Source organism: Cnephaeus nilssonii (genome assembly GCF_951640355.1).
Source record: "Cnephaeus nilssonii genome assembly, chromosome: 12".
In the NCBI taxonomy this organism is placed as follows: Eukaryota; Metazoa; Chordata; class Mammalia; order Chiroptera; family Vespertilionidae; genus Cnephaeus; species Cnephaeus nilssonii.
The window spans coordinates 39,758,179-39,783,193 of record NC_137083.1 but is presented as its reverse complement, the minus strand read 5'-3'; the positions used below and the strand labels follow the sequence as shown (position 1 = coordinate 39,783,193).

General features: G+C 41.0%; 1 protein-coding gene and 1 pseudogene across 2 annotated transcripts in view; one reads left to right on the top strand and one right to left on the bottom strand.

Annotated features, from left to right (window-relative positions):
• The window catches only part of LHFPL3 (LHFPL tetraspan subfamily member 3), a gene marked incomplete at both ends in the record, with an annotated part of 331,739 nt that overhangs the window by 235,067 nt on the left and 71,657 nt on the right, over positions 1 to 25,015 (bottom strand). The gene's annotated exons all lie outside the window — the stretch shown is intronic.
• On the top strand, positions 5,885 to 6,273 carry LOC307107836 (small ribosomal subunit protein uS8-like; annotated as a pseudogene). The gene has a single exon. The product of its transcript is annotated as a small ribosomal subunit protein uS8-like (transcript).

Sequence of the window (25,015 nt, the reverse complement as noted above, 5' to 3'; positions counted from 1 at the left end):
CATTCATAACTGTTTTTGATTGACCAATTAGCGAAAGTATTGTCTTTGTAAGTTCAGTATTGAGAAAATGAATCCTAAACATCACTGGAGAGGAAAATTTATATACTTTATTTTTCTCAGATTACCATAAGGTATCAGAGTTTATAGAGAAAGAACTCAGCTTCTTCCTAGTGTCTACCCCAACAGTAAGAGAAGTTCCTACACTGCAGTTTCAGACCAAAGCTCATGCAATTTGGTATTCAATAACTAAAAAAATAGTTGTAGACAAAGGATAAAATGTATTAGAAGGTTGCAATCAAGACCCAAATGCAAAGTAACAACTACAGATTTCAATATTGTCCCTAATGTGACAGTTTTTCTGCGTTTCTATAAACTAAAAATCTCCTAAGGTTAAGAATTTACTTATCTATTAGTAGGAGTTAATCAGAGCAAGCATGTTATTTTGAATTGATAGTCTAGAAAAATATGATAAAGTCTGAAAAATTTTTTCATACTCTAATGGTGCTTAGACCTAGATGTAATATGATTGCCAAATAAAACTGTGATCTACAAATAGTTCTGTCGAAGAATCTTTCTACTCAAAGGGTGTATAGATAGAGAAAGAACACATACAACTCTGCATGATTGATCTTCTGGTGATCACATCTTCAGTGATTATGTTTTTATCTTTGTTTTTCAACCTGGAACCTTCCTCCTTGCATTACAGGAGTAAAGGGCCAAATGATCAGAGAGCAGAAACCACAACCACAACTGATTTCCCTTAAGTCAATTTCTACTGAAAATTACTTCTCAAGTCCAAAGAATTTTTTTTTCATTTTTGTAGTAATTCCCAGGCCGCTTGAGGAAAAATTCATAGAAACTGACCTACAAGGCATGTTATCAAATAAATATCCAGCTTTGTCCAATTACCCTGTGTCCCCCTGCGCAGGCACTGACTAATAAACCTTCCTGGTGATAAGAACAATGTCTTATAACAATTGACTTTCATTAGCACCTCCTGTAGAAGATGAACTATCCTGCTTTATGGAGCAGGGTCAAGAGGCTCAGATTAAATCAAAGGGCAGATAAATGGTCTACGTTCTCTTCTCGCTTTTCTGCTATTAACCTGCAGGAGAGATATTAAGAGGGGTGAGAGTGAAAAAATTGGTGTAGTTTTACAATGTGCAAAACCCCTTTTTAAAAGACTTATAAAATAAAGAAATTAACTGTTTCTAAATTTTATATCTTCAACTTTGCCTGGATATAAATTTGATTGTTAAAAATGAAAAAAAGTATCTATATAAAAGAGGAAACACTAGGCTAGAAGTCTGGCCATTTTACCAATTCTTTAAAATAAATACAGTAACCAGACAAGGAGAATTAACTCTAGGTGCCATTTCTCAAGCCTGTGCAAATGTTAAGAGATGAAATAATAAAAGTTTATTGAAAATTTACTGTGTGCTAGGCCCTATGTTAAGTGAATTATTTCATTTACTCTTCACCGCAACCCTATAAGATAGATACTCTTAATATTCCCATTTAACAAAGAGGAAACCAAAGATTAGGAAGACTAAATAGCTGCCCAAGGACACACCTAATAAGGAGGGAAGCTGGAGTTGGACTCAAGAACTCTGATTCATAAACCAATGCTCTTATCCATTGTGTCATACCATGTCCCTATCCATGAAGCTTGAGGAATTGATGTTTGAATTCTATAAAACTCCAACCTGTGTTTTAATAACGTGTTATTAAGTGTTGCTGAGAACAAATACATACACAAGACCACCATATGTTGGCCAGATGACCAATATGGTATTAAAACAAAAACAACTATCACCAATAAATAAACCAAAAGCTGCCTAAGCAGCAGAAAACTTCAGATCAACCATAGAGTTCATTCAAATTAACAAATATTAGAAAGGTTCCCACATCTATGACATTCTTTAAAAAATTACCAAGCTACCTAAATCAAGTTTCTCGCAATTACATCCTGCCAGTCCATATTTACGATTCAATAAACATGGTGATTGCAACTTAGAAATCATGGTTAAAAATTATTTAAAAAGAACTATGCTAGGTTGACAGAAGGTATTCTATAACCAACCTAGAATAGATACGCAGATAAAATGAAAATTTAAAATGCCTTTAAACATAATCCAAATATAACAAATCTCTACAAATACCGAGGAGTGGCTTTTCCCACATGCAAAAAGTAGTTGTCAAACTAACACACAGTTCAAGGGATTTCAGAGGATTCACAACTTAGCACTTGCTTAACTAACACACATATTATTGTCCTTGACAATACATACACAAAAACAATGCTACAATTTGCTTTCCACAGGGATGTGCACCTGGCCAGAGTCACCATGCTTGGATTTCCTTAATGAATGAAGTCACTCTGCAGGCACGTTACAGCGGCTCTGCTGGTTAGAAATGTCCCCTGGCTGGTATCTGTCTCTCCACTATACAGAACACAGCTGAGAAGAGAAACTCACCAAAGAAATCAAGGTTCAGAGTGAGTGTTTAACTGCATGAGAAATGATAGTTTTTCTACCCTCTATGAAATGTCCAAAGATTGTGTTAATTTGCAAACAACCCATATTATGTGGTGATAATACTGCATTAATCTACATTTCAGTTCAGTAAGTCCATCCAGATGCAATCATCTTTTTATCACTACAATTTCTCTGGTACTCCCTGTATGCTCCTCTATTACTCTTTCAGTTCTCAAAAGAAATGCACTCATTCTTCTTCCTCTGATCACTGCAGAATAGCTCTGTGATCACTTTCATGACCAATCTGCAGAATATTGTTAGGACAGCCTTAGTTGGAAACAGAGGTAGGATTCCAGACCCCTCACTTAGACCACGTACCAGGGGTCAAGAGTCAGAGCTGCTCTGGCATTAAGGAATTTTATAGTTGCACTAGTGGCCCAGGGCACGAAATTCGTGCATGGAGTGGGGGGGGGGGGGTTCCCTCAGCCCAACCTGCACCCTCTCCAATCGGGGACCCCTTGGGGGATGTCCGACTGCCGGTTTAGGCCCGATCCCTGTGGGATCGGGCCTAAACCGGCAGTCGGACATCCCTCTCACAATCTGGAACCTCTGGCTCCTAACCACTCACCTCCATGCCTGCCTGATCGCCCCTAACTGCTTCTGCCTACCTGCCTGATTTCCCCTAACCCCTCTACCTGCCTGCCCGATCGCCCCTAACATCTCTGCCTGCCTGCCTGATCACCCCTAACTGCCTCTGCCTGCCTGCCTGATCGCCCCTTACTGCCTCTTCCTGCCTGCCTGATTGCCCCTAACTGCCCTCTCCTGCCGGCCTGATCTCGCCCCAAACTGCCCTCCTCTGCTGGCCAATTTGGTTCTGATTGGTCAGTTTCTATGCCAGTCAGCATCAAAAGCTCCACCTCCTAGGCAGCCATTGGCTCCTCACACTTCACCCAGATTTGGTTCTGACTGGTTGGTTTCTATGCCAGTCAGTGTCTCTGGGCCTATCAACGGGGCCTGATCAGAAAGGCGGGGCTGATCAGTAGCCCCGTGGAGGCCTAGAGAGAAATGGAAGCACGGCTGCTGGCCAGACTGGAAGAGAAAGAGAGAGGCAAGTGCTGATCAAAAGCTGCCACAGAGGCAACAAATCAGTCCCTGCTTCTCTCCTCAGGCCTCTCTGTGGCCCTGATTCACAGCCCCATCAGCAGTCAGTGCTGGGGCACCGTGCTTGCAGCAGAAGCAGTCAGCACTGGGTTGCATTGCAACCCAGTGCTGAACTGCAGGAATGACTTCCGGTTGGTTGTACCTTGGTCGTTACCAGTTGTTATGACCCAGGGTTTTTATATATTAGGATGTCCTTGTTGGTTAAAGAGAAACACCTAGGGCCAGCCTCCATTCCTTTTGTCTTTTATGCTTCTGAATTTTTTCTTGGATGACATGGTAGGTATTTTTAAATTCTAGGCATTTATGAGCCATTTGCCTGATGTATGAGTGATAAACCTGGTGGGTAGAGGAGATCATGCCAAGGTATTTAATGGTGCTTATATGCTTCAGTGCTGATGGGTAGTCCCAACATGATCAGAGCTCGTAGGAGAAAAACAGACCCTGGAGGCCAAACATACATGCATTGAAAATAATGGTCATGGACTCTTCCTGACTCCTTTGACAATTCATTTACCCTCATCTGTGCTGTCCAGTGTGGATGTGATCCTGGTATGTTGGGTGGTTTTGGATGGAGTTGGTATTCTGTTCATTTTTGGGATAGGGTTAGGGCTATGACTTACCTGTTTTCCATCCCCTTCAGTGGATACACAGGACCACAGATTCGCCCACGTTTCTGCCAGCCACATTGATCTTTGACTTCTCAAGTTACCTAACCACATTCTGAAAATGGGGTCCTGACATGGTTACCAATTTTCAGGTATAAACTATTGGTACTCTCCAAGATAACCCAACTCAACGAGGGGATTCAGAGTTCAATCACCAATCACTAGATCACCTATGACAATCACTCCAAAGGACAACTCCAAATATTGCAAACATAAAGAATCAGGCTTAAAAATAAAAAGCAGTTATGGTAGGAGTGCAGTGAGGTCCAAAGGTAAGGAAGCCCTATTCTTTGACATGCTTGTGTAGTTACCTCTGGCAGCCCCAGTGATATACTTGAAAAATAATCAGCACCACAACTCAGCAGTTTGCCAAGGAGACACTTTAAAAAGGTACAATATGTTGCCAGAGAGAGCAAGCTTTAATAAACACACAATTAAATAATCTAACTAAACATTGCCTGGTCAGATGGCACCCTGCCTACAGAACCATCTGGCTGAAGAAAGACTCAGAGATTCAATAAAAATGGGGTGGGGGGGAGGGAATACTCAGAGAATCATCAACCTAAAAACCCAGATTCTATGCAGAAAGCCACAAATCTAGGTTCCTAGATATAAATTGCTTCACAAAAAGATGATTCACAAAACCTGTTCTCCTTATAGATATTGTTACTATTTCCTTCAATCTCCATAAATTTCTTACTCAGTTCAATTCAACAACAAAAAAACACTATTATTTTTATCTTTTAAAAAGCAAGAATCCCTATATCAAAGCTTCACATGAATATATATATAAGTATATGTGAGAGAGAGAAAGAGAGAGAGAGAGGCAGGCTGACATGGAGAAGAATTACAATAAGCTAAAATTTCCTTAAAATAATTGAAACAGATAAGGGGTTAATATCTAACATATATAAGGAACCCCTACAACTCTATAGCAAAAATGCAAATAACCCGACTTGAATAGATATTTCTGCAAAAGATGGCATGCAGATGGCCTATATATATATATATATATATATATATATATATATGTATATATATATATATATATACATATATATATGTATATATATATATATATACATATATATATATATATATATATATATATATATATATTCAACATCATTAATAATCAGGAAAATGCAAATAAAAGCCACAATAAAATATTCTTATACCTCTTGGAAAAAAACAAAGAGATAACAAGTTTTGATGAGGATGCAGAGAAACTGGAACCCTTACACTGTTGGTAAGAATGATGTAAAATGGTGCAGCCACTATAGAAAATAGTACAGAGGTTCCTCAAGAAAATAAAAATAGGACTACCATATGATCCAGCAATCCTACTTCTCGGTATATAGCCAAAAGAACTGAAATTGGAATATTAAAAAGAGATATCTGCACTCCCACGTTCAGTGCAGCATTATTCACATTCGCCAAGATACGGGAGCAACCTACATGTCCACTGATGAATGGATAAAGAAAATGGGATATATACAGGTAAGACATAGCCCTAACCCTATCCCATAATATTCAGCCTTTATAAAAGGAAATTGTGGCTCTTTCCACCACCCTTCAATAATGATGTGCATGAATGTCCTGGCTGATGTTCTCAAGAAGGTCAACAACACCAAACAGAGAGGCAAGTGCCAGGTTCTTGTTAGGCTGTGCTCCAAAGTCATTGTCCATTTTCTGTGATAATGAAGGATGGTTACATTGGCGAATTGGAAATCATTAATGATCAAAGAGCTGGGAAAATTGTTTTGATCCTCATGGGCAGGTTAAACAAGTACGGAGTGATCAGCCCCAGATTTTATATGCTACTCAAAGACCTAGAAAAATGGAAGAACAACCTGCTTCCTTCCTGTCAATTTGGTTTCATTATACTGACAACCTCTGGAGGCATGATGGACCATGAAGAAGCAAAACAAAAACACACAGGAGAGAAAATCCTGGGATTCTTTTTCTAGGGATACAATATGCACATGCAAATAAAATGCCTCAGTGGCCAAAAAGGAAATCCTGCCATATGTGACAACATTGATTAACCTGGAGGACATTAGGCCAAGTCAAATAAGCCAGTCACAGCAGGACAAATGTTGCATGATTCCACTTATATGAAGTATCTAAAATAGTCAAATTCATAGAATCAAAGAGTGGAATATGGTGGTTTCCAGGGGTTGAAGGGAGGAAAAATTAGAGGGGTACTCTTTAATGGGTATAAACTTTTAGCTATGCAAGATGAATAACTTGTACAGGTATATTGTACAACATAGTATAACACAATACAGTAACAATACTTAATGTTAAAAATTTTAAACATTAAGCACTTAAAAATTTTAGGATCTCATGTTAAGTATTTTTACCACATCCTCAAAAAAAGAGGCACAAGAAAACTTTTGGAGGTGATGAATATGTCTTATTACCTTGATTATGGTGATGGTTTTTATAGATGTACTGGTGGCCAGGTGCACGAAATTCATGCATGGGGGGGAGGGGTGTCCCTCAGCCCGGTCTACACCCTCTCCAATCTGGGACCCCTCAGGGGATGTCCTACTGCCGTTTAGGCCCAATCCCACAGGACATCCCTCTTGCAATCCAGGACTGCTGGCTCCTAACTGCTCACCTGCCTGCCAGCCTGCTTGCATCCAACTGCCCCCCCCCCCTGCTGGCCTTCTCGCCCCCAACTGCCCCCCCTTGCTAGTCTGACCGCCCTCAACTGACCTTCCCCCACGCCCCCGCTGGCCTGCTCGTCCCCAACTGGCCCCCACTGCCAGCCTGCTCACCCCCAACTGGACCCCCCTGCCAGCCTGATCAACCCCAACTGCCCTCCCCTCCTGGCCTGATCACCCACCCCTAACTACCTCTGCCTTGGCCCTGCCACCATGGCTTTGTCCAGAAGGATATCTGGAAGGTCTCCCGGAAGGTCTCCTGGTCTAATTAGTATATTACCCTTTTATTAGTATAGATACATATGTCTAAACTCATCAAATTGTATACATTAAATAAATATATACAGTTTTTGTATATCAATTATACCTCAATAAAGCTGCTTAAAATAAAAGAAAGGAAAATAATTGAAACAAACCATTCATAGGACTTAGGTCACCAATCAGATATTAGTGTATGTAAATATCTTCCTACAAGTAGATACTCAAACTTCCTTAGAATTGATTATTAATCTGTGTAATCATATAATTCCTTAGAAATGGAATGCCATAGTTTATAGAATCCCACTTCAACCAACCAGAAGGTCTCTGTTGTGGTGATCTCTCCTGACCTCTGTACAAAGCGTTCTAATTCAGTCCACAGGCAATCAAGTTTATGCGGCTAAAAAGGATTACCTTCTCTTTCTTGTTCCTTCTCCTCCAGCCATTTTTGTGCTAATTAGTAATACTCTGAAAGAAGCTAGGTCAGAGAAAAAAACAAGCCAATGAATTGTTCTCTTTCATTTGATGAGTAGTATGCTACATGGCAGATATTTTGGAAAAAGAATATAATCAAAATTAATCTGTTGCTTCAAAGGTGTCATATTTAACAATGAGAGCACCAAGATTTAAAAGATAAACATATGGAAATGTTTAAACATATGAGATTTTAAGAATAAACATGGAAATGTTTTCATTTTTTCTGCATAAGAATTGTGTCACCTCTAAAAAAATCTCAAATCATTTTAAAACTGTTTAAAAATCTTTGAAACAAAGAATTTTAGTAGGAACCACTTGATAAAAATGCAACATCATCCAATTAGTTTGCAAGAACAATTTAATGACATGAGGAGAGACAGAAATGCACTAGCTGAATTTCAATAAAACCTTTGCATAATTAATGAGTGAATTAAAAAAAACAACAACACCTGAGCATCCTGATTTAGAAAGTGCAGTCAATGATACCCTTCCTCATATGATAGACATATTGTTGTGAGGTATATAGTTTAGCCATCAGATCAATTAAATGCATGAATTTAAAAATGAATGACACCTTCAAATTGCTTTATCACAAAATAAGAAACCAAGATTTTTTTTAAAATAAAGAAGCATATTTAATCACATTGCTGTCACTGGTGGCAAAAAAAGGACTGATGGTGGTATACTATCAAAAAGGTTAGAAATACCTACTGGTTAGGAGTACCAATTGGGTTTGAGTACTGAATGAGCCTTGGGATAGATATTTAATCTCTCTGATTATCAATTTCCTTCTCTGAAAATTTTGAATATTAAAAATACATGCCACATAAGATTATTGTAAAGGTTAAATAAGATTACAATGAATAGTCATTTAAATAACTTTATATAATAAAGAATATCCTATTTAATAAAAGGGTAATATGCAAATTGACCGTCACTCCAATACAAGATGGCCGCCCCCATGTGGACACAAGATGGCCGACACAAGATGGCCAGCAGGGGAGGGCAGTTGTGGGTGATAAGGCCAGCAGGGGAGGGCAGTTGTGAGTGATCAGGCCAGCAGGGGAGGGCCATTGGGAGGGACCAGACCTGCAAGGGAGGGCAGTTGGAAGGGACCAGACCTGCAGGGGAGGGCAGTTGGGGGGGACTAGGCCTGCAGGGGAGGCAGTTGGGGGCAAGCAGGCTGGCAGCGGAGAGCAGTTGGGAGTGACCAGGCCTTCAGGGGAGAACAGTTGAAGGGGATCAGGCCTGCAGGGGAGGGCAGTTGGGGGGGATCAGGCCTGCAAGAGAGGGCAGTTGGGGGGGGACCAGGCCTACAGAAAAGGGCAGTTGGGGGTGATCAGGCCAGCAGGGGAGGGCAGTTGGGAGGGACCAGGCCTGCAGGGAGGGCAGTTGGGGGGTACCAGGCCTGCAGGGGAGGGCAGTTGCAGGGGACCAGGCCTGAAGGGGAGGGCAGTTAGGGGCGATTAGGCCAGCAGGGGAAGGCAGTTAGGAGGAATGAGGCCTGCAGGGGAGGGCAGTTGGGGAGGGATGAGGTCTGCAGGGGAGGGCAGTTGGGGGGGACCAGGCCTGCAGGGGAGGGCAGTAAGGGGGACCAGGCCTGCAGGAGAGGGCAGTTGGGGGCAACCATGCCTGCAGGGCAGGGCAGTTGGGGGGACCAGGCCAGCAGGGGAGGGCAGTTAGGGGCAACTGGGCTGATAGGGGAGCAGTTAGGTGTCGATCAGGCTGGCAGGGGAGTGGTTAGGGTGTGATCAGGCTGGCAGGCAGAAGCCGTTAGGAGCAATCAGGCAGGCAGGCAATCAGTTGGGAGCCAGCAGTCCTGGATTGTGAGAGGGATGTCCGACTGCCGGTTTAGGCCCGATCCCACTGGGATTGGGAAACGGGCAGTCGGGTATCCCTCAAGGGTTCCCAGATTAGAGAAGGTGCAGGCTGGGCTGAGGGACACCCCGTCCCCAGCCCCTCACCCCCGTGCACGAATTTCGTGCACCGGGTCTCTAGTTATATAATAAACTGTATTATGTTACTATTATATTAACAATTATTATAATAACTATGTTACATTAATAGTTATTATAACAATATCATATAACTTTATATAATAATAATATAATGCAAGTCATTTATATAACTTAAAAATATTCCAGCAGCCTCATTAAAAAAATAGGTTAAACTAATTTTAATAACATATTTTGTTTAACCTTATATCTCCAAAATATTATTCTTTCAATATGTGGTACTGGTCACACTTCAAGTGATCAGTAATTACATGCAACTAGGGGCTACCATATTGGCTGGTGCAGATCTAGAATAGAATGAACATGTATAATGGCCATTATTTGAAATATTTTTTTAGTAATATAATTCTCAAGACAACAGACATCCTCATATTCAATGCAAATCCAAAACATATTACTAAACCAAATATAACAGCATTATCATTGCCATTTCTCTTCTAGAATCTTGGAAATTGCCTTATTTTTGTTGTTTGAAAATCATAAAGAATCCAATTGACCTTAAGAGATTGAATCATAGGCCATGTAATCAGTCTATAAAAAATCACTTATTGTATAGTTACCCAAAACATGAAATGAATGCAGGAGAAAATGTACATTTAAACTTAGAAATTTAATAAGAAAAACATACTTTGCAAATAGAGAAAAGAAAACACACACATATTGAACAATTCATTCAGAGCCATTGACTGACATTTACTATGCTATAGTAAATCCAGAATATGCCCTACCATAAAGAGTACAAGTATGTACTATATCTTGGGTGGAGAAAGGTAATAAAAATAAGAAAATAAAAATCTGGAAGTAAAATTATCCAAGTCTAATGCCTTTTAGTAAATGAACATTAAAAAATATGGAAAACATTTAATCCCATTTTTCCCCAGTCATTTTCACTTTAAAATGTTTACTTTTCCTTTACTTTAATGCTGTTGTAAATAAGGGAGTCACATCTTAACAAAAAAGACATTTCCCAAATACAGACAAAACACTTAATAAGTACTTAACATAGTTAATAAATCATTGATAATAAGTTAATTAATAACTTATTAATTAACCGAGTAAACACCTAATAAATCATATTAGTGAGTATGTGAAAAATATTGATGGGTTTTTAAAATTATTTGCCTACATAACTGATCAGCAATTGAAATCTAATCTTACAAAATAGCTTTCTGAGCTTAAGGCTATCTCAAATGTGATTTATTAGCATTAGACTGAATTTTAGGACTGAATTTACCTCTAATTACCTTTAAAGTCTATTTGCACAGCAGTTTGATTTACAAAGATTCACATCCTCAATTTGTATTACATATAGAACAGAACTCTACACATTCAATCAAGAATTCCCACGGAATCATAGTAGGTATAAATATGCCATCATAAAATGGAACCTGGGGCACTGATTGATCTTCTACCTCAGTTCACTCCTTTTCATATAAAATAAAATAGCCCATTACACACTGATACCAATTCATTAATCGTAAAGTGGTTCTTATCCTTTTTTGAATCCTCGACCCTTTCAAAGGTGAAAGCTATGCACCTCAACCCCAGAAGAATCCACACATGCAAAAGCTTTTGTATGCAATTTCCATAGTGTCTCTTCTAGTCCTCCGACTCTAGGTTCATCTACTGCTGGCCTAGAAAGATAGGTCCCAGGCAAATAGTCCATAGTTCTAGGTGACCAAAAAAGTAGTCACACACACATGAAACTGCTTCCCCTTTTTATGCCCTAGCCCCACTATACGGATTTCCTGTTTGGTAGGGTGAAGATGGGCCAATCACGAGCAGCTCCCATGAGGACCCAAGGATCTCATAGTCCAGTGAGGGAGACAGGAGTAAATAGCAGTCACAAAAAAAAAAAAAGGATATAGGGCTAAGTTCAAGGAAACTAGAGGAGAGACCCAGTTTTCAGGAAAGGCTTTAAGCCAAGTTGTAGATAATGCTGCATCCAGGATGAGGACAGGCATTCCAGGCATAGAGAAAACCAGGAGAAATGGCCTGGAGAAGAGAGAGGAAAAGGCAGGCACTGAGGCCTACTGGCCTTTCAGCATGGCTAAAGCAGAGTTCAGAATGAACTCATCACAGGAGGTGAGTCTGGAGAGATGGGCAGAGACTAGATCATGAAGGGTCTTGCATATCTTGCAGGAGTTTTTGGACTTCATCCTGAGAAACCACTGCAAGGCATTCAAGTGATTTAAACTGGAAGGCAAAGAAATCAGATGGATGAACTCGCAATGGTAACCAAAGTGTGGTCCATAAAGCTCTGGGGGCGGGGGGTGTTCTCAGGACCTTGTGGGGGGTCAAAATTATTTTCATAATAATAGTAAGACATTTATTATCTTTCACTCTCATTCTTTTAAGAGTGTACAGTGGAGTTTTCCAGAGGCTTCTTGATGAGTGATGACATCACTGGTCTAATGGCTCTTAGAATGTGCCTGTGTTTTTCTTGTGTTTTAAATTTTTCTCAACAAATTGGGTCCGTCAACAAATGTTAAGAATGCAAAAGCTGCATGAGACCAAAAAGTTTGAGAACGCTTGAATTAAAGGTTTCACTCCAACTGTACTGAATGAAACAGGGAGAGGGTGGTTGTTGAAACAGAAGGCTCATTTGCATCACAGGTGAGTGATGACAGTGGCATGGAACAAGGCTTAACGTAGGAATAGAGAAAAGGGGATTAGAATCAGATATGTTGAGGAGGTAGAATAAAAATGATTTGGTAATTAATTAAATGTAGGACATGAGGAAAATGTCAAGAAGCACACTCAGATTCTGGCTTTGAATGTCGAGCCTCACAGATAGAGGCAACCCAGAGGAGTTGTCAGGAGTAGGATGAGTTTATCTGTGGGTGTGTTTTGCATCTATTTGGTCATGTCCAAAAGATGAGTCTATGTGAGACTAAAGGGCAGCAGAGTTTAGAGCTAGAAATGGACAATCAATACCCTCAGCATGTAGGTGGTAATTGAGTTCTTTAAAGGAGATGAGGTCATCGCCAGAGAATGTGGAGCAAGGAAGAGAGCAGGACCTGGAAGAGAACAGGAGTAGGCAAAAGAGGAGGAACCTTTGAAGGAGAAGAAAAAAGCAGCACCTCGTAAATGCACTACCAGGAATGTAAGGCAAGAGTGTTTTAGGGCCCGGTTGATGTGATTCAGTGGTTGAGCATGGACCTATGAACGAGGAGGTCATGGTTCCATCCCAGTAAGGAGTGTGCAGGAAGCAGCTGATCAATGATTCTCTCTCATCATTGATGCTTCTATCTCTCCCTCCCTCTCCCTTCTTCTCTGAAATCAATATACTTATACATATTTTAAAACGAGTGTTTTAGGAAGAAGGCATGAGTCAACTTTGTAAAACATTGCTGAGGGAGTCTTTCAGTTCCTGACAAAATGGTAAACCAAACCTGGTTGCTGACTTCCTTCCCCCGAATCAACATCGGAGAAACTACAGGCACTAGAGGATGCACAGACAGAAGGTACCAGTAACATAAAAACTGAGGAACACCTGGGAAGGCCAAGGCTGTCATGAATCAGCAAGGTCAAGTTCAGTCTGGTGCAATGGGAGAACATGCTGAGGCAGGGCTTTTAAATTCTGCTCTAGTGTCCACCTAGCACTGCCACAGAAGATCACAAAACAGTAGCAGTAGCCTGTTTTCATGGTACAATGATCAGACAGCCCAAAGCCCAGTGGGGCAGGGAGCTGGATCATAGCAGTGAGGCTGACTGATCCCTAGGACATTTATTCCTCCACCTCTTCTCCCCTTCAAATCTCAGGGTCCAGAAGACCACAATCCAAGCAACTGACATGATAATGAAATGTAAGAAACGAAAAATATCTAAAAGCCTTGCAGAAAGAAAGAGCTTATCATCTATCTCCAAAGGGATAATAATCTGAATGAAATCATACCTCTCAATAGAAAAATTAGACACAAAAAAATAATATGGTAATATTTTAAAACATCAAAGGGGGAAACTTTGAACTTACAATTTTATGCCCAACAAATTATTATATACATGTGACAGTGAAATAAACATACTCTATCAGGCTTATAAGGTCTCAGAAACTTTGCCATGTGACCTACTTTGGAAACATTATTAGAGGAAGTGCTTAAAAGAGACAATAAATAAATTTAGCAGAATCCAGAAAGAGATACAGTTAATAAGAATGATCAAAGAAATTAGAATAGTGTGCCTCCCTCAAAAAAAAAAAAAAAAAAAAGAAACAAGGACCAAAGAAACAGAAAAATAGGTCTCAAAACAGTTTCGTTCTAGATACCAGTAGATGTCATGAGGGTGTGGGGAACTGGGGCTAAAGGATGTGAAAGTCTCAATGGGGAAACATGTAGATGATGCTAAATTAGGAATTCAATAACAATGAATAAAATAAGAATGGTACAATTATGGCAGAGAGGCCAAGAGAGTCTGAGAAGTGTCCACTGAAGGAGGTTATTCTTGATTGGTACGAAAATTAATTTAAGAAATTAGTCAGAACTAAAGCCAGAAGCAATAGATTTAGGAGTGAGTGAGAGACAAAGAAATGTCATTGTGCGGCACATAACTGTACATGTATTCATTTAAGCTTCAAAACAACCCTGCTCTGTATTATTATCCTACCTTTATAGATAAGGAAAAGTAAAATCAAAGTAATTTGCCTGAGTTGCATTGCTTAAGCCCAAGCAGCACTGCTGAGAGTCTAACCATTTTTGTAAGAAATAATGAAGCACTGACAGTTAGATCCCTAAGTGAGTATCCCTAGATCTTTGTCTGGAGCTTTATTTTTTAAATATGTTTTTATTGATTTTAGAGACAAAGGGAGAGGGAGAGAGAGAAACATCAATAAAAGAGAAACATGATCGCCCCCTACTGGAGACTGAGCCTGCAACCTGGTCATGTGCCCTAACTGGGAATTGAACCAGCAACCTCTTAGTGTATGATGCTCAACCAACTGAGCCACTCCAGCCGGGCGCTCTGGACCTTTAAATGGCTGTTGCTCTGGTCTGGTATTTTCTATGCTATTTTGTTTGTCAGTGTTGGGTGTTTTGCGTGTGTGTGTGTGTTTTGTTGTTGTTTTTATTGTTGTTGATTTTTGGTTTAACTCATATCAAGGATGGTTAACTCCTAGCTGGGAGAGCAAATCTATTTCAGAACGCCTAGTAGGACTATGAAGGGAAAACTTCGATCCCCTGGCTGTTTCAGAGGGCACTTCTTGTTTGCTTCAGAAAGCTGAGGGAAGAAGACCCTGGGAGCACATTAATAGGGGCTGACAACTATTTCTACAGGAAAGAGTGAAACCTTGTCCCACTCCTATGTACGATAGAAGATGAAGTATTTTTAATATGTACTCCCATATAAAAATTACCTAGACTGCTATTTTTAAATATGGCAGATTACCTTTCAGACGTTAATTTTTAAATGTTGTCCACCAGCAATTTCATCAACAAAAGCATATATCTCTAAATAAAATGAGAAATACTTGGGCTTCACAGAGGTAGAAGCTCTGTGAAGATTTGATTAAATGCAAATTTTAGATTCAACATTAATCAGGTAATATAATCAGGACAGTAATTGTTACTATGTCAACTAAATTGTCAACCCTGAACAGCAAGTGCCTACATTTATTATCTCCCAAGTCAAGAAGATTCAATTGTTCTCAACCTGGCTGGTGTGGCTCAGTTGGTTGGAGCATTGTCCCATACATCAAAAGATGGTGGGTTCGATCTCCAATCCAGGTACGTGCAGGAGGCAACTGATCAATCACTCTTGCTCTCGCTCTCTTTCCCCTCCTCTAAAATCAAGTTTAAAATTTCTTTAACTAATCAAAGAAAAAATTTCTTTAACTAATCAAAAAGAAGATTCAATTGTTCTCATCTCTGAAAAACAGGATATTAACTAACAGAAAATTTACTTAGATGATAGCTTGAGTTCTTGGATATGGTGAAACAATTAAATTAATTATTATTGTCTGACCATGTTCTCATACATGAATAATTGTTCTGCAGTCTCTTTTAAATGAGGAAAACTTGGCAGTATGGGACCACATTACCAGATTACATATGTAGTCTATATATATAAAAACCTAAGCGACCATTATGACAGAATGACTGGGACAACCAGTCACTAGGATGCGCACTGACCACCAGGGGGCAAACGCTCAACACAGGAGCTGCCCCCAGCCCTCAGGCCCCGATCACTGATGGGGCCTGCTGGCCAACCTCCCAATCCCTCCGCCCTGGTCAGGCTCCGGGCTGGGACGGGGAACCGAGGGTGTGTGGTGGTGGACATGGGTGGCGAGGGAAGGAGGAAAGGAGGAGGCGGGGAACCTGATCAGCTCTGATGGCCGGCCAGGCCTAGGGACCCCACCCTTGCACGAATTTCGTGCACTGGGCCTCTAGTTTTAACATAATTTTGGACAGACATCTACAAAATCATTTAGGATGCTATTAGGCAAAGGCAGTATGATATGAATGCAGTTCTAAGTGGCTAAATGACCATTTAAATACTAAGTGAGAAAAGTGAAATGTTACCATTACCTACCCGATGCATTGTGACACTGAGGTATTACCTACTTTATTGGGATAGCAATTTCCATCCATTTTAATTAGACAAGTTCTGTCCTGGCATATATTATATAATCTTAGATTTCATATTTTCCAGAAGCAATTGGGACTGCTGGGGATAGTTCTCATTTCTGATGTTCATCACAGGAAAAATGGATACATGAGGTGTTTCAAGTTGAGATTTCTTTAACTGAACAATCCAAGCTACTTTGTTCATGACCCTGAGTATAAAAATGTCAAGTACCTGAAGAACTAGACAATTTGAATTTGAAATAGGGTTTAGAACTTTAGATTTCACATAAGCCACTGGTCTGCTCATAACTCCGGATGAAGACAGCAAAACTATTTTAACTTCCAACAAAGGAAAGCACTCATGTGGACCAAATCAGCCAGGGAACAAGCCAGGCTTCATCAGTACAAAGCCTAATCATAGAATTTTTCTTTTAGATATGTGGTTTGCGTCTTTCAAATTTACACAGTAATTTAAAATACATGTTGACAAAACATTTTCAAGCAAAGACCCTGCCAGGTGTTCTTTAAAGAATGATCTGACACTGGCACCATCCACTGTTATATAAATAATTAAGAGATTTTTTAATTGCTTCCTTTAGGAAGCAGAAGGGAAGCATTATAATTGCTTCCCCTCTTAATTTTGTCACAGACCCTTCTATCTAGATCATTTAGCGTAGGCTGGAATAGATTTTGGAAAATTACAATTTCACTCATCTACAAAGTCAGCTTTTCAAGTTCACAGAGGTTTCATTTGAGAACTGGACTGATCTCCTTGAAGATATTTTTCTCCCTTTCTCCCTTATTCCACTTTGCCTTCCTTCACTCCATAAACATCACTGAGGGTTGACAATGGACAAGTCTCTGCTGGATGTAACTAGACTCTTAACACCTTGAGATACAATGTCTTTGAATCCCTAGAACTTAGCACAGTATGCAGAACACCTTAGGTACTCTATAAATGTTTACTAATTATCCACCAATTCAGTTTTATTCAATAAACATTTTTTTATGTTTATTATGTGTCCCACATTGGGCTGGGGGTGGCTGTGAGAGTAATGAATAATACACAATTCCTCTTCTCTCAAGAAACCATACCTAGTAAAGGAGAAAGACCACACAGATAATTATGAAGCAGTGTGGAAGGTCAATGCTAAGACATTCATCAAAGAGCATTTTTTTGGACCCAGGAATGTAAATGAAAGCATGAGGTTGGTCCAAACAATAAAGTATGTCTTAATGAAATAAAATTCTTAATAAAACATACATAAGGTAGAGAACTATCAGAACAAAGTTACGCCTGGCACACACATTTTTAAAACCTCTGATCTGTTCTTAATGTGGTAAAAATTGACTTCATTTTTTTTTAAGAGTTTCCCTATGTTTTGGAACACAGTGTAGAACACTAGAATAAAACTTTCACATATAAATCAACCTAAGATATGTCAATCCTTAACAAGCGAGATAAGTTAAAATCCCACCATACACTAAAAGAAAATGCTTTAATGGTCACTGTAGGAAACACCATGCCAATAAACCAGAAGATATCCTCATGCCACACGGCATTAGCAGTGTAATGGTAACATCTGACACCACTCCATGGGTGTTAAGCTACAGCTCTGCCATTGTGAACAGAAGTAATAGGTAGAGTTGACGGAAAAACAGTTCAAATGACACGGGAGCCTCCCTGCAATTTATCTTCTATGTATAACAGTTTATTTTAAGCGTATTCAGCCCAATACAAGGGAGAGCTGAGAAAGAATAAGAACCTATCTATTTTGTAAGTAGCAGGTAAAATGCGAAGATGAAAGAAATACTTCATTTAGTCCACTCTCTCAAAAAGCTTCAGAAACACTGTCTAGGAAATAATTTCACCAAATCATCTCCTCATGGAGTAAAGAGAATGCCTCAGGTATTCCCACCTGTAAAAATATAAATACAATTTCATCACTGAAAATAAAAAATAGCAATGTGATATTAGAACTAAGAGGAAGTTGGATCTTCAAGAAAAGTATTTCAGCTGAAACTCTTTGTTTCTCCTTTTTCTTTCATTTCTTGTCCCTCCTTTCCTTTAGGGTGACAACAGCAAATAAACGCAGCTGTCTGTCTAATCATCATCATAACGGTGTTAATAAGATCTAACATTTATTGAGCACCTAGAATGTGCCAGGCAGCACTTTATTAAGAGCTTGCTCAGAAAAACTAAAAATCATAAAGCTACTACATGTTGACCTGTTAGGTTAAGCAATATTTGAATTTGTTGTGGAGGGGGGAAGGGGCCTGCAATGTATTTATTTAGTTAGTCTGTACTTTTATCATCTGTCTTTGGTCTTACATAGCCTCCTCAGTGAGCATTTTTGAAATGAATTGAAAGGCTGTCTAGTTGTGGTGTGGATCCTATAAGAGCTCTTCTGTGCCTCAGTAGAAGGCCTTTCTTCTTTCTGCACCTTCATTCAGCAGCACTTCTGTGAATTACAAAAGACAGTTTTCTCATTTTCAGCAAAAGTACCCTGAGCCAAGTGGGGCTCTGCTGTCTCCCGCACAGCAAGTGCCTATCAAGAGACAGCTAAGTCGGAAAACCAATTTCACTGTAATAATAGCAGTAAATCACATACTTGGTAAAGTAGTTACAGTTTAAAGAAACTTAATATGAAAAACACTATAAACCATAGTCTGCCTCTCCCCCACTTTTTTTTTAAGGAGTGAAGCATTTATAAGATAATTTCTTGTCTAAAGCACTATTTGGGTGATTTTTTTTTTACTATGTTCTGTTTTAGGAGAGGACATGAGGACATTAGGGTGCATCATATTGCCTCCTCTAATAACAAAGCTAGAGCCCTGCCGTGGCCATTCCCTTCCCACAGACCAATCCTCTGCAGGCTATTTTTTTTCTCCCCCTCCCAGCTTCATTGAAATACAATCCTACCTAATAAAAGAGTAATATGCAAATTAAGCATCACTCTGCTACACCTATAAGCCACGCCCACCAGCCACGCCCACCAGCCAATCAGAGGGAGTATGCAAATAAACCCAACCAAGATGGCTACAGCCACAGAGAGCAGGAGGGAGGCTTGGGTTTCCCAGGCAATGGAGGAAACCAAGCTTTCCGCCTGCCCTTGCCAGCCTAAGCCTCCACTCAAGGCTACAAAGTTTCAATTATAGAAGGTAAACAAATCCAAACAGAAATGGTGGCAGCCACGGAGCTGGAAAGAGCGGGAGGCTAGGGTTGCCCCTGGCAATGGAAGAAGCAAAGCTTTCCATACAACCTGGCTGGCCCAGGCCTCCACTCCAGGCTACAAAGTTTCAATTCTAGAAAATACATAAACCCCAACAGAAATGGCTGCTGGCCACGGAGTGAGCAGGAGGCTTGGCTCCGCTCCAAGCTACAAAGTTTCAATTGTAGAAGATAAATAAATTCCAGATACCAGGGCCTCTGCTTGGGTCACCAGGGGGCGTGGCTGGCCTGCAAACCACCACAGGCCCCTTGCTCAGGCCGCCCCACGCCCCAAGGGAACCCCCACCCTGATCCGAGACACCCTTTAGGGCAAACCAGCTGGCCCCCACCCGTGCACCAGGCCTCTATCCTATCTAATAAAAGAGTAATATGCAGATTGACCATCACTCCAACACACAATATGGCTGTCCCCATGTGGTCAAGATCCTGCTCCTATGAGGACACAAGATGGCCACCACAAGATGGCCAGCAGGGGAGGGCAGTTGGGAGGCACCAGGCCTGCAAGGGAGGGCAGTTGAGAGGGACCAGGCCTGCAAGGGAGGGCAGTTGGAGGCGATCAACCCTGCAGGGGAGGGCAGTTAGGGGTGACCAGGCCGGCAGAGGAGGGAAGTTGGGGGCAAACAGGCTGGCAGAGGAGCAGTTATACATCAATCAGGCTGGCATGGGAGTGGTTAGGGGGTGATCAGGCTGGCAGGCAGAAGCGGTTAGGGGCAATCAGGAAGGCAGTCAGGAGAGCAGTTGGGAGCCAGAATTCCTGGATTGTGAGAGGGATGTCTGACTGCCTGTTTAGGCCCGATCCCACCAGGATCGGGTCTAAACGGGCAGTCAGACATCCCTCGAGGGGTCCCAGATTGGAGAGGATGCAGGCTGGGCTGAGGGACACACCCCTCACCCGCCCCCATGCACGAATTTCATGCACCGGACCTCTGGTTGATATGTAATATACCATTGTGAAAGTTTCAGATATGCAATGTAGTGATTATATATGTGTACTGCAAAATGACTATCATAATAAAATTAGTTAACATATGCCCTGGCTGATGTAGCTCAGTTGGTTGGAGCATGATCCCATGCACTGAAGGGTCACAGGTTCAATTCCCCATCAGGGTACATGCCCAGGGTTCCAGGTTCCATCCCCAGTGGGGGTGCAGGCAGGAGGCAACTGAACAATGTTTCACTTTCACATCAATGTTCTCTCTCTTCCTCTCTTTCCCTCTCCCTTCCTTTATCTCTAAAATGAATGAAAGGCCTGTCCTTGAATGAGTGGAGGGAGGCAATGGGAGAAAAACAGGGGACATCTGTAATACTTTCAACAATAAAGATAAGTTTTGTAAAAAAAATGAAAAATAGATTACTTAATATATCCATCACCTCACAGAGTTATAATTTTGTATGTGTGTGATTAGAACTTTTAAAAATCTACTCTTTTGGCAACTTTCAATCATAGTATACTTATTATTAACTTCAGTCACCATGCTGTACATTACATCCCCGGAACTTATTCATCTTATAACTGAGAGTCTGTATCCTTTGACCAGCCTATCCCAATCTACTACACCCCTCCACCTTTGGCAAACACCAGTTTATTCTGTTTCTATGTGTTTGGTTTTTTAGATTGCACACATATAAGTGAGATCATACAGTGTCTGACTTATTTCTCTTAATATAATGCTTTCAAAGTTTATCCATGCTGTTGCAAATGATACAAGTGGTATTTACTGACCCATGACAGCATGTCCCCAGTACAAGCTGCACTGTCTAGTGCTTGGTGGCAGTGGACACCCTTACTCCTCATGCTCGTGACTAACTGGGACCTTGTTTGGAGGTCTCTAGCCAACTATTGCCCTCCTGGAAATTCTAGAAGCTATCTAATGTCCTATAATAATTCTTTTTCTATTTAAACTAGAGGCCCAGTGCACGAAATTCGTGCACGGTGGGGGTGGGGGGTGTCCCTCAGCCCAGCCTGCACCCTCTCCAATCTGGGACATCCCTCTCACAATCCAGGACTGCTGGCTCCCAACTGCTCACCTGCCTGCCTTCCTGATTTCCCCTAACCGCTTCCGCCTGCCAGCCTGATCACCCTGTAACCACTTCCCTGCCAGCCTGATTGATGCCTAACTGCTCCCCTGACAGCCTGTTTGCCACTAACTGCCCTCCCCTGCAGGTCTGGTCACCCCTAATTGCCCTCCCCTGCAGGCCTGGTACCCCCCAACTGCTCCCCCCTGAAGGCCTGGGTGCCCCCCAACTGCCCTTTTCTGTAGGCCCGGTCACCCCCAACTTCCCTCCTCTGCCGGCCTGGTCCCTCCCAACTGTCCTCCCCTGCTGGCCATCTTGTGGTGGCCATCTTGTGTCCACATGGGGCCAGGATCTTTGACCACATGGGGGCAACCATCTTGTGTGTTGGAATGATGGTCAATCTGCATATTACTCTTTTATTAGATAGGATAGAGGCCTGGTGCACGGGTGGGGGCCAGCTGGTTTGCCCTAAAGGGTGTCCCGGATCAGGGTGGGGGTTCCCTTGGGGCATAGGGCATCCTGGGCAAGGGGCCTGTGGTGGTTTGCAGGCCAGCCACGCCTCCCGGTGACGCAAATGGAGGCCCTGGTATCTGGAATTTATTTACCTTCTACAATTGAAACTTTGTAGCTTGGAGCGGAGCCAAGCCTCCTGCTTGCTCCGTGGCCGGCAGCCATTTCTGTTGGGGTTTAAGGCTATAATTGAAACTTTGTAGCCTTAAGCGGAGGCCAAGGCAGGTCAGGGCAGGCGGAAAGCTTGGCTTCCTCCATTGCCAGGGGCAACCCTAGTCTCCTGCTCTCTCCAGCTCCATGGCTGCCACCATTTATGTTGGGATTTATTTATCTTCTATAATTGAAACTTTGTAGCTTTGAGTGGAGGCCTGGGCCTGCCAGGGTGTGTGGAAAGCTTGGCTTCCTTCATCGCCAGGGAAACCCAAGCCTCCCTCCTGCTCTCTGTGGCTGTAGCCATCTTGGTTGGGGTTAATTTGCATACTCGCTCCTGATTGGCTGGTGGGTGTGGATTGTGGGCGTGGCTTGTGGGTGTAGCGGAGTGATGGTTAATATGCATGTCACTCTTTTGTTAGATAGAATCAGCTATATTTCTATTGCTTTCCACCAATAATACTAAACAACTATTTAAATGTACAAAAATATTTCTGTACCTATGGGTTTTGATAAATGTATAATAACATATATCCACCCTTATGGTATCATACAGAATAGTTCACTGCCTTAAAAATCCCTGTGTTCTATCTGTCAATGTCTCTCTTCCCCCCAACCCCTGGCAACCACTAATCTGTTTTACTGTCTCCATAGTTTTGCCTTTTCCAGAAAGTCATATAGTTGTAATCATACAGTATGTAGCCTTTTCAGATTAACTTCTTTCCCTTAGAAATATTCATTTAAGTTCCTGCCATGTCGTTTCTAGGCTTGAGAGCATTTCTTTGTATCATTGAATAATATTTTATTATCTGGAGGTACCATAATTAATCTATTCATCTATTGAAGAACAAATGTACAACACAAAGAGTAAACCCCAATGAATACTGTGGACTTTAGTTAATAACAACGAATTAGACCATCAATAGTAGCAAATGTGTCACACTAATGCAAGATGTTAATAGAGGAGACTATGTGTGGGGCAGGTGGGGGGAGGGAGGGATATGGGAATTTACTTTATGTCAACTCTTCTGTAAACCTAAAAGTTTTCCCAAAACAATCTATGAATTTAAAAATATATATATGTTAAAAAGTAACATTTAAAAATATATATTTATGTGTCACATTAAGTGAAAAAGACAGATTAAAAAATGGGATGTGTTTTGTGATTGTAAGCATGTGAAAATATATACATAGGGAACCAATAACTGAAAAGTAACATTAGAAAAATATTGTATAGGGGTTGAGGTGAGGGCATAGCTGTGGCTTCTTATTTTTTTATAATCGTCTTTTGTATCATTATATAACTTTTTCAATTTCCAAAAATTCCACAAGGGATGGGAAGGAAAGAAACAACGACCCAAGGTCTGCCTCCCTTATCTATATATATAAAAGCCTAAGCAACCATTATGACCGGTAGCTATGATGCGCACTGACCACCAGAGGGCAGATACTCAACACAGGAGCTGCTCCCTGGTGGTCAGTGTGCTCCCTCAGTCAACCTCCCATGGTCCCTCCCCCTGGCCCGGCCAATCAGGACTGGGTGAGATGGCTGGATTGGCCCCAATCACCAGCCAGGCCGAGGGACCCCACCCATGCACGAATTCGTGCACCAGGCTTCTAGTAATAATATAATTTATTTTCTTACTAGGAATTTCAAAATAGTGTTTAGTGATAGAGAATCCATCTTGCACTTTGGTATTATATATATATGAAGCATCATTCACAGAATCATTTAGAGTAATAGCTGCTCAACCAAGCTTTCAGTCAGAAATTGTATCTTAACTATGTTGGTGTTAGCACATAGCACAGGTATCACAAACAAAACATGCTCAACAAATATTTGTTGTTAAATGGCTAAATTATTGATAATTGCGTAAGCAAGTGTCCTTGATGTGGGATTAAGAATTTATCCTCCCACTTTTTTGTTTTTATCTCCATTTTCTAGGCTCTGCTCAAACCGATACCAGTTGATGATAAAAAAAAAAAAAAAGTTATGCTCTTAAATCAATTTCTGTACTCATTGTTTTTCAGCATGATCTCAATTATATGCTAATCAGAGTTCACGTTTACTGGTAGCCTAACTATATGGGGCAATTTGTTTTCTTCTCCAGCTGACCTGTGAACGAATGCTAGCTACCACTGAATCCAAACACACCCTGAGCAATGCCATTATTAAACATTGAAAACACACTCATTGGGAATGATGGATAAAATTTTTAGATGGCAACATTCTCTGAATTTGTCAAAGTTCTTTTGAAATCAGTAGGAGAATTCAACGCTTAAAACTGAACTGATAAGATGGCTGGGTTGACAGCATGAAATTGAGTGCAATGAGCCTGTTTTGGATCACTGCTTGACTGCTAAGGTCAATAAGACCTTGTTTGTGCCATCTACAGTTTGTGCATAAATCTAACAGCATAAACAGATACTCCAGCCAATTTACATTCTCCACAGCAACTCTACATTTACAAGTTGTTTCTGTCTTCCGAAAGGGGGAAAAAGAACAATTTAATTGATTGCACAGAGTGTCTCCCTTACAATTTTCTTTAAAATATCAGGACAGCTGTGTTTTGTTTCAGAATTCCCTGCCCTCAGATCTGGGCACAGTTTCGTGCTGCTCAGAATATAGCTGCTCCTAAGAAACACTATGAAATGCCTAACAATGTTCTGCTTTTGCAGGATCCTATCAATACTCCACAAAGAAATTCTTCTGCTAGGGATCCTGAAAAACTCATCAGCTGCAATTTCCTCTTATTCCTGAAGCTCTGTATGTTTCTTAAAAAGCAAAAGGGAAATTCTAATTAAGAGCATATTTTTACATG